Raw genomic sequence first — 12,950 nt, 5'->3', positions numbered from 1 at the left:
TGAAATGGGCTGGAAATAGAGATGATCTTGTAGTAGGGCAACTATGATGCAGTACAGGAAGGGTCTTTGTCGACCATTCATTTTACACTAATAGCATTTTCAAAAAAATTCTTTATAGTTCCCTGCACAAATGTATTAAATCGGTCGGGCCCAGGTTGTCCTGTGGGAATGACTGGTCTTGGAATATTTAGAATGCAAAGCCTGTGGGTCCTCTTATTCTATTAAACTGCCCAAGAATTTAATGGAACTAGACGTGCTTTATTCCTTCCCATCACACTATTATTAGTAAACCATGGGTTTGTGTACGAGTGGCAACGTAAAATGCGGTTGCTGGAAATATCCAGCAATTTGGGGAGCATCTGCTGCGAGAAATTGTTAACTTTTCAGGTGACCGAATCTCAGTCAAGATTGATATTTAGTAGTTGTTTCCAGAAACAGCTGTTGGAATGGGCCCTGTGCTGTTGCAGTCTGCCCCTGCGCACAGCAAGTCCATGTGCAGTTGCCTGCACATAAAGCAGGAAGAGATTGTTTCCAGTCCTTGCCTCTGCCCTTCGGACCTGGATGGGTGCCCCCTGCTGCATCTATTCTAGCCCTTCCAGGAGAGTGATGGCATCCTGCACGGTCCTCCCATTAACTGCTGCCATGAGGGACAGAATCACTGACTTAAAGTCGGGGTGTGCGGTGGTGACCAGGTGCCCTACTAGGGCACCGTTCACCTGAGTATCCTCTAAAAGAAATTGTGATCGTGGGCTCCCTGGAAGATGCCCACTCTCTAATAACCTGGGTGTCCTCACTGACTGTGCCCCATTATGCGTGCCCATGTTGGTTCCACTGCAGGAGGGCAGGTATCGGACCCTCATCGCAGTCACTACCCAATCCCACAGGGTAGTGCCTTCCTGGATCTCTGGCTGTGGTGCCTGTAGGGCATTGTTGATGCTTTTTTTTAGAGAGGCTCCCCAGGGCACTTGCATCCAAGAGGCTCAAGTTGGAGGCCCCCTCATTCCACAGCCGGAGCAGCCAGGCACTCGCCTGGCTGTTGGGGGTACAGATCCGCAGCTGGGTCAGCTCCTTTGGGGAGAAATCCTGGGCCTCTGTGGTATCGGAATGACCACAGGAATGCCCCCTGCAACTTGGTCATCCTTATTTTCACCCCCCGCCCCCAATGCCCTGCAGTGGACCTGGCACTGCGGGATGATGGGTCGAGCATGCAGGGTTTTGGGTGCGTAGGGGGAAGGGTGGTTGTCGGACCTAGGCTCATCAGGCAGCTCCTCGTCACTCTCTAACCATATATCACGGTCCCCCAGCCACACATCCAGCTTATTGCCTTGCTGGATCAGAGTTTGAATTTTTAGCTGGTTTAGCTGCTAGCTTGATCAGCGGGCTGCCAACGCCTGCTGCAGCTGTATTTGCTGGTGACTTCAGTCTCTCTGGCCTCAAAATCATGGCTCGGGTCTGGGTAGCTTGTACTGCCTCCTGCAGCATTCAGCAATGCTGCCGGAGCTCCTAACTCCTGGCTGCATCAATGCTGGATCTGGTTAATAATTCCGACCCTGACGTCTCAGGAGGGACGCAGACAGGCAAAAGGCACTCCTTTGACTCTGTGGCTTTGGGGAACCCACTCTTGAGGAGGGAATCCACATGATACCCCTGTTTCTCACCACGTGAATCCAACTGCTTGGACCAGTCCACTGGTTTACCGTGGTCTGCCAGCATGCTGGCCAAGCTCCCAAATCCCTCCCTCTCATCTGTCCTATCCTTGGTGTCTGCACTGGCTTTTTTTTTGCCCCTGTTCCAAAACATTTTCCCATGCCTGTGCCCAGCCAAGATCCCTGAGACCCTGCTCACGGTACTAATTGTTGTGAGTGAGGAAGCAGGTTTGGGAGGTCTCAAAGGTAAGGGATTTGGACAAACTGTTTTGGTAGTAAAGGATTTTATTTACTGAAGGCAAAACGTGGGAAAATGATAACAGATGCAACACACACATGCAATTTACAGCAGCCATGGGGAAAGTAGTGGCAGTGAAACAAAGCATACAGTTTATTAGCGAAAGTGGGGGGGAAAGTCGGTAAGGAATTAAGCCCACCCAGACAACTAATAATAAACGTGAGAACAAAATACATACACACACAATCAACCAAGGGAAAAGTTACCATCCCTTGACTCTGCAGGCACGGCTCTATGCTACTTAGGGACAAAAATCAACCCTCCCAACCCAGTTCACCACAGTTTATCCAGTGCCATTTCTCATTCTTCAGCCTCCAGGGAGGCTCCTCGAAGATGGCAAAGTACATGTGGCACCTTTATGGGGCTGGAGGTTCCAACTCAGGTCATTAGTAGGGTTTGAATGGCTTGGTGCAAGGATGATTAATCCAATGACAACAGCCAATGGCCTAAGGCCAAGTAGAAGCTGGCTAGAGAGTCCAGCCCAAGTAATTCACGGGGGCCAACGGCAAGGTGTGCCACAAGGGATGGGGCAGGGCCAACCCTTGATTGGCAAGTGGTGTGTCCTCTGATTAGGTAGGGGGCAGTGTTGTCATGTGACTGCCACGGCCCTTCCCAATACAGCCACTACCTCTGGCAACTCGTCCAATATCTCCACCACCCTCTGGAAAAGATGCCTCTCATTTTTCCCTTTAAATCAGCCCCCCCCCCCCCCCCCACTATTTTCAAATAATGTCTTTTTGTTTTAGACAACCTCACCCTGGGAAAAAGACTGATCATTTGCCTTAGCTAAGCCCCTCATGGTTTTGTAAACTATTGTCCGGCTAAAGAGTTATTGGTATCCAGTTTTTATTGTTTTTAATTGTCGGCTTACTATTGCCTCCCAGTGATCTGTGGAAACTCTCCCGCCTATAGAAACATACGACATAGAAACGGACCTTATACATGCTGACCCTAACGCATATTGACTAATCCCATTTTTCTGCATTCCACCCCTTTCTTAACCAGATTCTCATGCAAATGCTTCTTAAATGTTTAATCCACTGAATTCTGAAAAATGATAACTAAACAGCCACTCTATTTCCAGAGCTGAGTGAAACACGAAAGTCTGCAGAGGCTGTGATTGTCGTAAAAACACACCGAATGCTGGAGAAACTCAGCTGGTCTCGCACCATCCACTGGAGACAGATACACTGCCAATATTTTGAGCTTGAGCTCTTCTTCAAGGAATTTTCCTTATTCTTTGTAGAAGGGCTAGGCTGAAACATTGGCAAACTATCTTTATCTCCTATAGATGCTGTAATACTGGCCTAGTTTTTTCCAGCATTTCTGTGTTTTTACTCTTTTCAGAGCCCTCTCCTTTGGTTCTCTCGGATGCCAATCTAGTCCCAGCAATTTCAGCTTCTCCAGTGCTATTGAATTGCTCATGTTAATTCTTCATTATTCACTTTCGTCCTATTCTTTCTCTACATTTGTGAGAGTTTTTTTAATGAAGTTTTTGTTATTTTGTAGTTCCCTTTTACTAATTGCCCCTATTTCTGACACTTGACCACTTGTGTTTTCCTTTCTGTATATTTATAGAAGTTTTTCAAGTCCACCATGTTGTTCCCTCCTTGCTTTGTATTCTTATTCTACTTTTCTTCCCCCTCAATCTTGCTGAAATGTAAACTGCTCCCAGTTTTGGATCTGCTTGAAGCAAATTAGAAGGATGAGAGGTGACTTAATACTTGATTACAAGATTATGAGAGGCATAGATGAGGTGGACCGTCAGCACCTTTTTCACTGGGCAGTAGTAGCAAATTCCAGAGGACATATCTACAAAGGGAGGAAACTTTAGGGGAGATGTCACAGTTAAGTTTATTTTTACATAGTTGGTGCCTGGAATGCATAGCTAGGGGTGGTAGTGGAGGCTGGAACAATAGGGGCATTTAAAAGACACATGGATGAAAGAAAAATTGGCGGTAGGGAGGGTTTTGTATTTTTTGGTAGGCATATATAACTTGGCACAGCATCATGGGCTGAAGGACCTGTAGTGTGCAGTTATGTTCTATAGCATTCTTGCATGCCTCCCATTAAAATCAGGTTTATTGTCAGATGCAAAAATTGCGATAAATTGCATTTTCTTAAATAGACCATTCAAAAGTAAATAGAGATAATACCTAAACTTTTTAAACAGTGGGTAACTTTTCCTTTTGCACCGACAGGAATGTATAACGTGAGTTATGAGAGTTTATTGCCCTGTACATATAGACAAGTGCAATGAAATTCTTAGTGCCCTCCATAATGTTTGCAATAATGACACTTGCTTCCATTATTTGCCCCTGTGCTCCACAGTTTTAAATTTGTAATCAAACAATTCACATGTAATTAAAGTGCACATTCCAGATTTTTATTCAGGGTTATTTGTCTACATTTTGGTTTGACCATGTAGAAATTTAGCACTTTTTTTGTACATAATCCCCTCATATCAGGGCATCCTAATGTTTGGGACATTTGGATTCACTCAGGTATGTTTAATTACTTTATTGGTGCAGGTATAAGAGAGCTAGACTTGGTTCTAAGCTTTTGATCACCTTTAGAGTCTGCTGTTGCCATTTTTCAACATGAGGGCCAGAGTTGGGCCCAATGAGAGGCAAAGAAGCCGTTATGAGGCTGAAAAACGAGACTAAAACAGTAAGAGAGACATCACCCAAACCTTAGGATTACAAAAGCTAACAGTTTGGAACATCTAAGAAGAAAGAACCAATTGGTGAGCTCAGTAATCGCAAAGGGGCTGCTAGTCAAAGGAAGACTCCGCTGCTGGCGGCAAAAGAATTCTCATCATAATGAAGAAAAATCCACATCTGTATGTCCGACAGATCAGAAATACTCTTCAAGAGGCAAGTGTGGATATGTCAATGAATACTGTCCATAGAAGACTATGAAAAGAAATACAGAGGCTGCACTGCAAGATGCAAAACACGAGTTAGCCACAGAAAGGATGGCCAGATTACAGTTTGCCAAGAAGTATATAAGAGCCTGCAGAATCCTGGAAAAAGTTCTTGTGGAAAGATGAAACTAACCTGTATGAGAGTGACGGCAAGAGCAAAGGGGGGAGGTGTAAGATCCAAAGCAGACCACCTTTGCCATGGCAACTCCAATTTCCAAAGGTGATCAAAGGCTTAGAAGCAAAGCCTAGCTCTCTTATCCCTGCACCAATAAAGCAATGAAGAAACATGCCTGAGTACTCGAACACCTGTGAAGCCAAATGTCCCAAACATTCGGGTCCCCTGAAATGAAGGGACAATGTGTGACAAAGGAAAAAGTGCTGTAATTTTCTACATGGTCAAACCAAAATGTACACAAATAACCTTTAATAAAATCTGGAACGTGTACTCTAATTACATATGAATTGTTTGATTACAAATTTAAAACTGGAGCGCAGGCAAATAAAGGAAAATATCTTTTCCCCAAAATTCTGGAGGGCACTGTATGTAATATACATCAATAGGATACATTAAATTACATGACAGAATGTAAAAATGTAAATACATTTTTTAATTGCAGTGCAAGACAAAAGGTGACATTTTAATAGTGCAGACAGATCTATTGATCTTTTTCTATCTTTTTATTAATATGGGTGAAAAGTACATGAGGAAAGTAGGTGTACATAATCAAAAAGGGGAAAAAAATCACTCACATTATACAATATGACATTGCATTACACCATAATTAACAAATGTGTTTTCACCTCAAACCTGAAATCTTCAAACAAAAGAAACATTTTTGATGATCATGGAATATTTTATGGTTCGGATAGTGTGGGGAGATACAACAGAGCACAAATCTATAACCTTTATCATATAAAACCTTAACTGGGTTAAACTCTCCAAGAGAGTTTGACTCAAATCTGGATTTAAAAAAAATCTTGTCCCCTTCATAATTCAAAGGACAATGTTCTCTAGCTTTTCTCATCACTAAACCAAGTATCTTCTCTCTCTCTCTTGATGGTTTAAAAATCTAATCAAATAGAACGAGGTCTCTGGTAAGGACTTGGTTTTGGTCTAAGAGCTCTCTCAATTAGAATCTTATCCTCAAAATGTTCTCTGAATGTTTTCGGTATCCATTCTTGAAAAAAATGGGATCACATCTTGACCTTCTTTACCTTTGAAGGCAGCAGCAAAAAGATATTGTGGCTAGGGTGATGGCGACCTTTATGATGAACTGATGTAGTTTTTGATTTTATTCCTTTATTAGTAGCCACCATCATGCCATTTAATAAAGTTCTTCCGATTTTCCCTACCTCATACCTTTAGAGTTCCTTTTGTTTAAATTTTGGGCCTTGGTTTCAAATTTTCTATTGGCCATGTTAGTGCCTTTCGTTACTGTCCAGTTCCCTGGTTGGCTTCTCAACATACTGGTCCAAAAAAGCAATTCCATCCATACCAGGAATTCTTGCTCCTTCATACCAAACCAGGGCTCTTGGAGTTCGAAGGCAGCAGCACTGACGATCCTCAAGATTGGGTGACACAGTTGGCACAGTGGTTAGTAATCCCGGTTCAAATCTGGCACTGTCTGGAAGAAGTTTATATGTTCTCCCCATGCCTGCATGGGTTTCCCCTTGGGCCTCCGGCTTCCTCCTACCTTCCAAAGCATGGGTATAATTGGTTGGCATGGTTCAAATGGCTGGAATTGGCTTCTGCTGCGCTGTAAATGATTTTTTTTGTGTTTTTTTAAAAATATATTTTGCCCCAAGCACTAATTTCCAGCACTATCCCATATGTATTGATTTCTTTAACATCCAAAAATCTGTTGATCTTTTCAAGAGGAGGTTGAAGCTTCCCAGCCCCAAATTCGAGAAACTCAACGATCGAATGTTAGCTTCCCTGATGTGTACAAAGTGTATAGATATTTCTGCTTGGCAGCATAATTATCCAAATTAATCTAAATGTGCTGATGTATCTGTACATTCAGATTCACCCACCTTAGTTAAATGAAGGTCAAATGTGGTGTAAGTGGTTGAAAACTTTTGATTCATTCAATGAATGTGGGCTTCATATCTGAGCCAGTATTTAATGGTCCCAAGTCTAAGATATAGGAGCAGAAGTTGGTCATTCAGCCCACCATTCCATCATGAGCTGATTCATTCTCCCACTGAGCCCCACCCCTCTGCCTTTTCCCTGAAGCCTTTGATACCCTGACTATTCAGATCCCTATCAATCTTTGCCTTAAATACACCCAACAACCTGGCCTCCATAGTGGCCCGTGGTAGCAAATTCCAGAGGTTCACCACTCTAGCTAACGAAATTCCTGCACATCTGTTTTAAATGAGCACCCTTTGATCCTGAAGTTGTGCCCTCTTGTCCTGGACTCCCCTACCATGGGAAGCAACTTTGCCGCATCTGATCTGACCAGGCCTTTCAACATTCAAAATGCTCTTTGAGGCCTGTCCTTTATTGCCATTGAGAAGGTGTTAGGAACCTGCCACCTTGAACCCCTGCTGTCCTTGCAATGCTGTTAGTGAGGGAATTCCAGGATTTAGACCAGCAACGCTGAAGGAATGGTGAGATACTTCTAAGTCAGGATAATGTGTGGCTTGGAGAGCAACTTCCAGACAGTGGTACCCCCGTGCTTTTGCATCCTTTGCTCTTCTAGCTGGTTGAGGAGGTGGTCTTGGAAGGTCTAAGGAGTTTCAATGAGTGGTTGCAGTAGATGGTAGAAACAGCTGCTGTATGGTGGTAGATGGGGTGCCTAACAAGCGGGGTGCTATGTCCTGAATGGTGTCAAGCTGCTTGAGTTACACGAGGAAATCAGGATTTCTCACAAGCGCTGCAGATAAGTAGGGTCATTTCCTTGTGAAAATCTGGCAATTTCATGGTCACTGTTATTACTTTTCCTTTCATTTTTATAATATTTAATTTCTTGAAAGTTATACAATTATCAGGCATAAACCAACCCTTCAGGCCATTCTTCTATACTGACCATCACCTATACTAATCCCATTTACAAGCACAGAGCTGTTGCAATTCAAATGTTGCCCTATATTGTACTAAATTGTGTGAGTGGAACTGTGGGGATTAAACTTGTGACTTTGAATTAGTAAACTGGAACTTCAGCTTTTAGTCCAGGAACTGAATCGAAATGCTAAGGTGATGAAATGTGGCCGACTGCAACATTCCAGGCTGCAGGGATATGTGCTGAGGTTTGGCACGGCCAACATGAGAGCGCTATGGGGAAGAACCATGATCTAGAGCAGTCTTTCTCAATGGAGCCCCATCAATCCCTTCTGGAGGCCACAGCACATTTAGGTGAAAGCCTTCTTTTCACCTCACATAACAAATAGTAGTCTGTACAAAAACAAAGGCGAGAAATCAGACTGCTCAAACTACAGGGGAATCACGCTGCTCTCAATTGCAGGCAAAATCTTCGCGAGGATTCTCCTAAATAGAATAATAACTAGTGTCGCCGAGAATGTTCTCCCAGAATCACAGTGCGGCATTTGCGCAAACAGAGGAACTACTGACGTGGTCTTTGCCCTTAGACAGCTCCAAGAAAAGTGCAGAGAACAAAACAAAGGACTCTACATCACCTTTGTTGACCTCACCAAAGCCTTCGACACCGTGAGCAGGAAAGGGCTTTGGCAAATACTAGAGCACCTTGGATGCCCCCCAAAGTTCCTCAACATGGTTATCCAAATGCACGAAAACCAACAAGGTCGGGTCAGATACAGCAATGAGCTCTCTGAACCTTTCTCCATTAACAATGGCGTGAAGCAAGGCTGCGTTCTCGCACCAACCCTCTTTTCAATCTTCTTCAGCATGATGCTGAACCAAGCCATGAAAGACCTCAACAATGAAGACGCTGTTTACATCCGGTATCGCACGGATGGCAGTCTCTTCAATCTGAGGCGCCTGCAAGCTCACACCAAGACACAAGAGCAACTTGTCCGTGAACTACTCTTTGCAGACGCTGCCACTTTAGTTGCCCATTCAGAGCCAGCTCTTCAGCGCTTGACGCCCTGTTTTGCGGAAACTGCCAAAATGTTTGGCCTGGAAGTCAGCCTGAAGAAAACTGAGGTCCTCCATCAGCCAGCTCCCCACCATGACTACCAGCCCCCCCACATCTCCATCGGGCACACAAAACTCAAAACGGTTAACCAGTTTATCTATCTCGGCTGCACCATTTCATCGGATGCAAGAATCGACAACGAGATAGACAACAGATTCGCCAAGGCAAATAGCGCCTTTGGAAGACTACACAAAAGAGTCTGGAAAAACAACCAACTGAAAAACCTCACAAAGATTAGCGTATACAGAGCCGTTGTCATACCCACACTCCTGTTTGGCTCCGAATCATGGGTTCTCTACCGGCATCACCTACGGATCCTAGAACGCTTCCACCAGCGTTGTCTCCGCTCCATCCTCAACATTCATTGGAGCGACTTCATCCCTAACATCGAAGTACTCGAGATGGCAGAGGTCGACAGCATCGAATCCACGCTGCTGAAGATCCAACAGCGCTGGGTAGGTCACGTCTCCAGAATGGAGGACCATCGCCTTCCCAAGATTGTGTTATATGGCGAGCTCTCCACTGGCCACCATGACAGAAGTGCACCAAAGAAGAGGTACAAGGACTGCTTAAAGAAATCTCTTGGTGCCTGCCCCATTGACCACCGCCAGTGGGCTGATTTCGCCTTAAACCGTGCATCTTGGCGCCTCACAGTTCGGCGGGCAGCAACCTCCTTTGAAGAAGACCGCAGAGCCCACCTCACTGACAAAAGACAAGGGAGGAAAGACCCAACACCCAACCCCAACCAACCAATTTTCCGCTGCAACCGTGTCTGCCTGTCCCACATCGGACTTGTCAGCCACAAACGAGCCTGCAGCTGACATGGACATTACCCTTCCATAAATCTTCGTCCGCGAAGCCAAGCCAAAGAATAAGAAGTATGGAAGAAACCAAAATTTGTCTGCTTCACAGGGAAGGGGGCAGAGTCCTAGGAGAGCCATAGCGAAAATAAATGTTGAGAATGGCTGGTATAGAGTACTTCTGTCGCCAGGCATTGAGGGACTGAAACCAATTGAAAGCCCCTCAAAGAACAGCAGAGGGGAAGTAACGACAAGGTGTCACAGTTGTGTAAATAGAGTATGTAACAATCAACAATGTTGGGGATGTATGGACATGACACTAAGCGTGTGAAGAGATTTTGAACACCTTTTTGTAAATAATTTATTGTGAATAAAGTCTATCTTTTGAAAAATAAAGCATCTTTCAGACAAGCGGATTGGGATCAGAGCCAGGCATTTTAAGGTAGGAACCTTACTTCACAGCAGCAGTATGGAAATTTGAGGCGCTCTACTCAGAAATGCCATTGAAGCTATTGGGTGCAGTTCTGAGAAGTATGGTTTTGCTGAACCCTCATGTAAAAAGATATGGAGATGGTGAAAATAATATGCGGATCAGCTGTAACCTTGGTGAATGGTCATTTTCTCTGCTTAAAGATGTCTGGATGGATCAGAGGAGAATCATGTTGTGGTAAAACAAATTCCCATTAATCAATAATGTGATGCACTCCGAACTGTGAGCACTTCTCTGGCAGCAGTTGTCCGATTCTTTCAGCACTCTTCAAAGAAAAGCCTGATGCTGACAGATGCTTCCATTCCATGTGAACACTTATCTCCCACTTGCAAATGCTAACTGTTTTGTACAAGCTGCAGGGTCCTCTAAATCCCTTGGAAAAATGAACCCAGCAGTTTCTGCCATACTAACAAAACTGTGTCAGTACAGCTGGAATTACACTTAGAAATTTCTGGCTCAGATGAGTTCGAGAATAGAACACTCTGTTCTCCCTCTCCCTCAACGACTCCCACCCTGTTGCATGAACTTCTACTGTGTTGAAATGCTTTGAGAGGCTGGTCACGGCTAGAATTAACATGTACCTAATCAAAGATCTAAATCCACTGCAATTCACCTATCGTCACAATCGTTCCACAGCAGATGCAATTTCACTATGTGACAGATTATGTTGTATTTTATATTGTAAATAGATCTGTTTTTGGGTGATAAATTGCAGCAGGGTTTTTAGTATAGGTCACATACAAACACTTCAAAACAGATCTTATTTAAAATACTGGAGCTCTGCTCAAGCCAGACAGGCCGGCTTTGAGTGCCTTTGCAAAAGGTTTGGGGAGAGCTTATAGAGACTTCACAAATGGATTGTTATTTTGAAAAGCAACAGATGAAAGAACTCGGTTTGGAGCTACAGGCTGTCTGAGTGCAGTTTGCTGTTTTAAGAGGGTCATGTGGTTTTGCAAACAGAGAGGGGGAAACCGGGCTTTTCTCAGAGTGAGAGAGAGAATTCAGTTCAGCAGCAGCTGAGACTGGAACAGGACAAGCTGACAAGCTTGTGGGAAAACCCCATTTTGAAGACGGGTTGTGAGTTCTTAGTTCAGCCTGGTCAAAGCCCTTGTGGTCCATACAAGAGGAGAGGACTGGCTGCCTAATGTTTCACTTGAAATAAGAGAAACGAAAAGGCACTCTGGTGACCTAAAAGAAAGAGGTTATCATCTGGAAAACCCTGAGGGGGCAAGATTCTTCGGCAAAACGTGGCTGATTAGAAGGGATCAGTTTGTGTCCAGCGAACGACAAATCTCTCTGAAAACTGACAAGAACCTTCCTGAGCGGTAACCATTTACCTTTTAAGCACCAAAGCCTGGTGAACTTCATAAATGTTAAATTCTGTGCACAGTATAAGAATTGCCTGCAACCAGTGAACTTGGAGGAATGAGAAATGAGATTCGACTGTGATTTTTCTAAACTTACACATATACGTGCACTGAGAATTAGAAGGGGGTTAAGTAAGCTAATAATAATAAGTTAGAATTTGATCCTGTTTTCATGTTTAAAGATAATTAAAAGCAACTTTTGTTTAAGTAACCATTTGTCTTGTTGAATATTGCTGCTGGGTTTTGGGGTCCTCTGGGCTTGTAACAGATGGCTCTCCACTCAGCTCTGGATCACCTCGAAAACAGCAAATCATACGTGCGGCTGCTCTTCATCGACTACAGCTTGACCTCCAATACCATTATTCCATCAGTGTTGGTCAAGAAGCTACAAACTCTAGGCCTCTGTACTCTCTTTCCTCCCCCCCCCCCCACAGTGGGGGAACATTCTCATTGGAAGACCATATGAATTGGAAACAACATCTCCCAGTCACTAATTATCAATATTATCAATACGTGCACACCCCAAGCTCTGCTCATTATACACCCATAACTGTGTGGCCAGGCTCAATTTTAATGCTATCTAAAGTTTGCCAATGACACCTGTTTCGAGCCCAGAGGACCCCAAAACCCAGCAGCGATATTCATCAAGACAAATGGTTACTTAAACAAAAATTGCTTTTAATTATCTTTAAACGTGAAAACAGGATCAAACTCTAACTTATTACTATTAACTTACTTAACCCCCTTCTAAATCTAAGTGCACGCATATGTGTAAGTTTAGAAAAATCACAGTCCAATCTCATTTCTCATTCCTCCAAGTTCACTGGTTGAAGCAATCCTTATATTGTGCACAACTTCACATGTATAAAGTTCACCAGACTTTGTTGCTGGAAAGGTAAATGGTTGCCGCTCAGGAAAGTTCTTGTTGGTTTTTAGAGAGAGATGTGTTGTTCCAGGACATCCTCAATTGATGTACTTCCATCAGTCACCTCAGTGCCTTGCTGATGAAGCTTGCCTCATCAGGGTTCTCCAGATAATAACCTTTTTCTTTCAGGTCACCACAGAGTGCCTTTTCTGTTTCGCTTATTCCAAGTGAAATATTAGACAGCCAGTCCTCTCCTCTTGCATGAACCACAAGGGCTTCGACCAGGCTGTCTTCCAAAAGTTTGTCAGCTTGTCCTGTTTCAGTCCCAGCAACTTCTGCTGGCTGACATTGTCAAGTGATCTCTGTTTTTCTCTCTCTTTCACACACACACATTGAGACTGAGAGAAAGCCTGTTTGTCTCTCTCTGCTTGCAAAACCAC

At 43.9% G+C, this 12,950-nt stretch overlaps 1 protein-coding gene across 2 annotated transcripts in view; it reads left to right on the top strand.

Moving 5' to 3' along the window:
- The window catches only part of paip1 (poly(A) binding protein interacting protein 1), a 79,233-nt gene that overhangs the window by 1,000 nt on the left and 65,283 nt on the right, over window positions 1–12,950 (top strand). The gene's annotated exons all lie outside the window — the stretch shown is intronic.

This window comes from Narcine bancroftii, chromosome 1 (genome assembly GCF_036971445.1).
Source record: "Narcine bancroftii isolate sNarBan1 chromosome 1, sNarBan1.hap1, whole genome shotgun sequence".
Classification (NCBI taxonomy): Eukaryota; Metazoa; Chordata; class Chondrichthyes; order Torpediniformes; family Narcinidae; genus Narcine; species Narcine bancroftii.
This window is presented reverse-complemented; position numbering and strand designations above follow the sequence as displayed.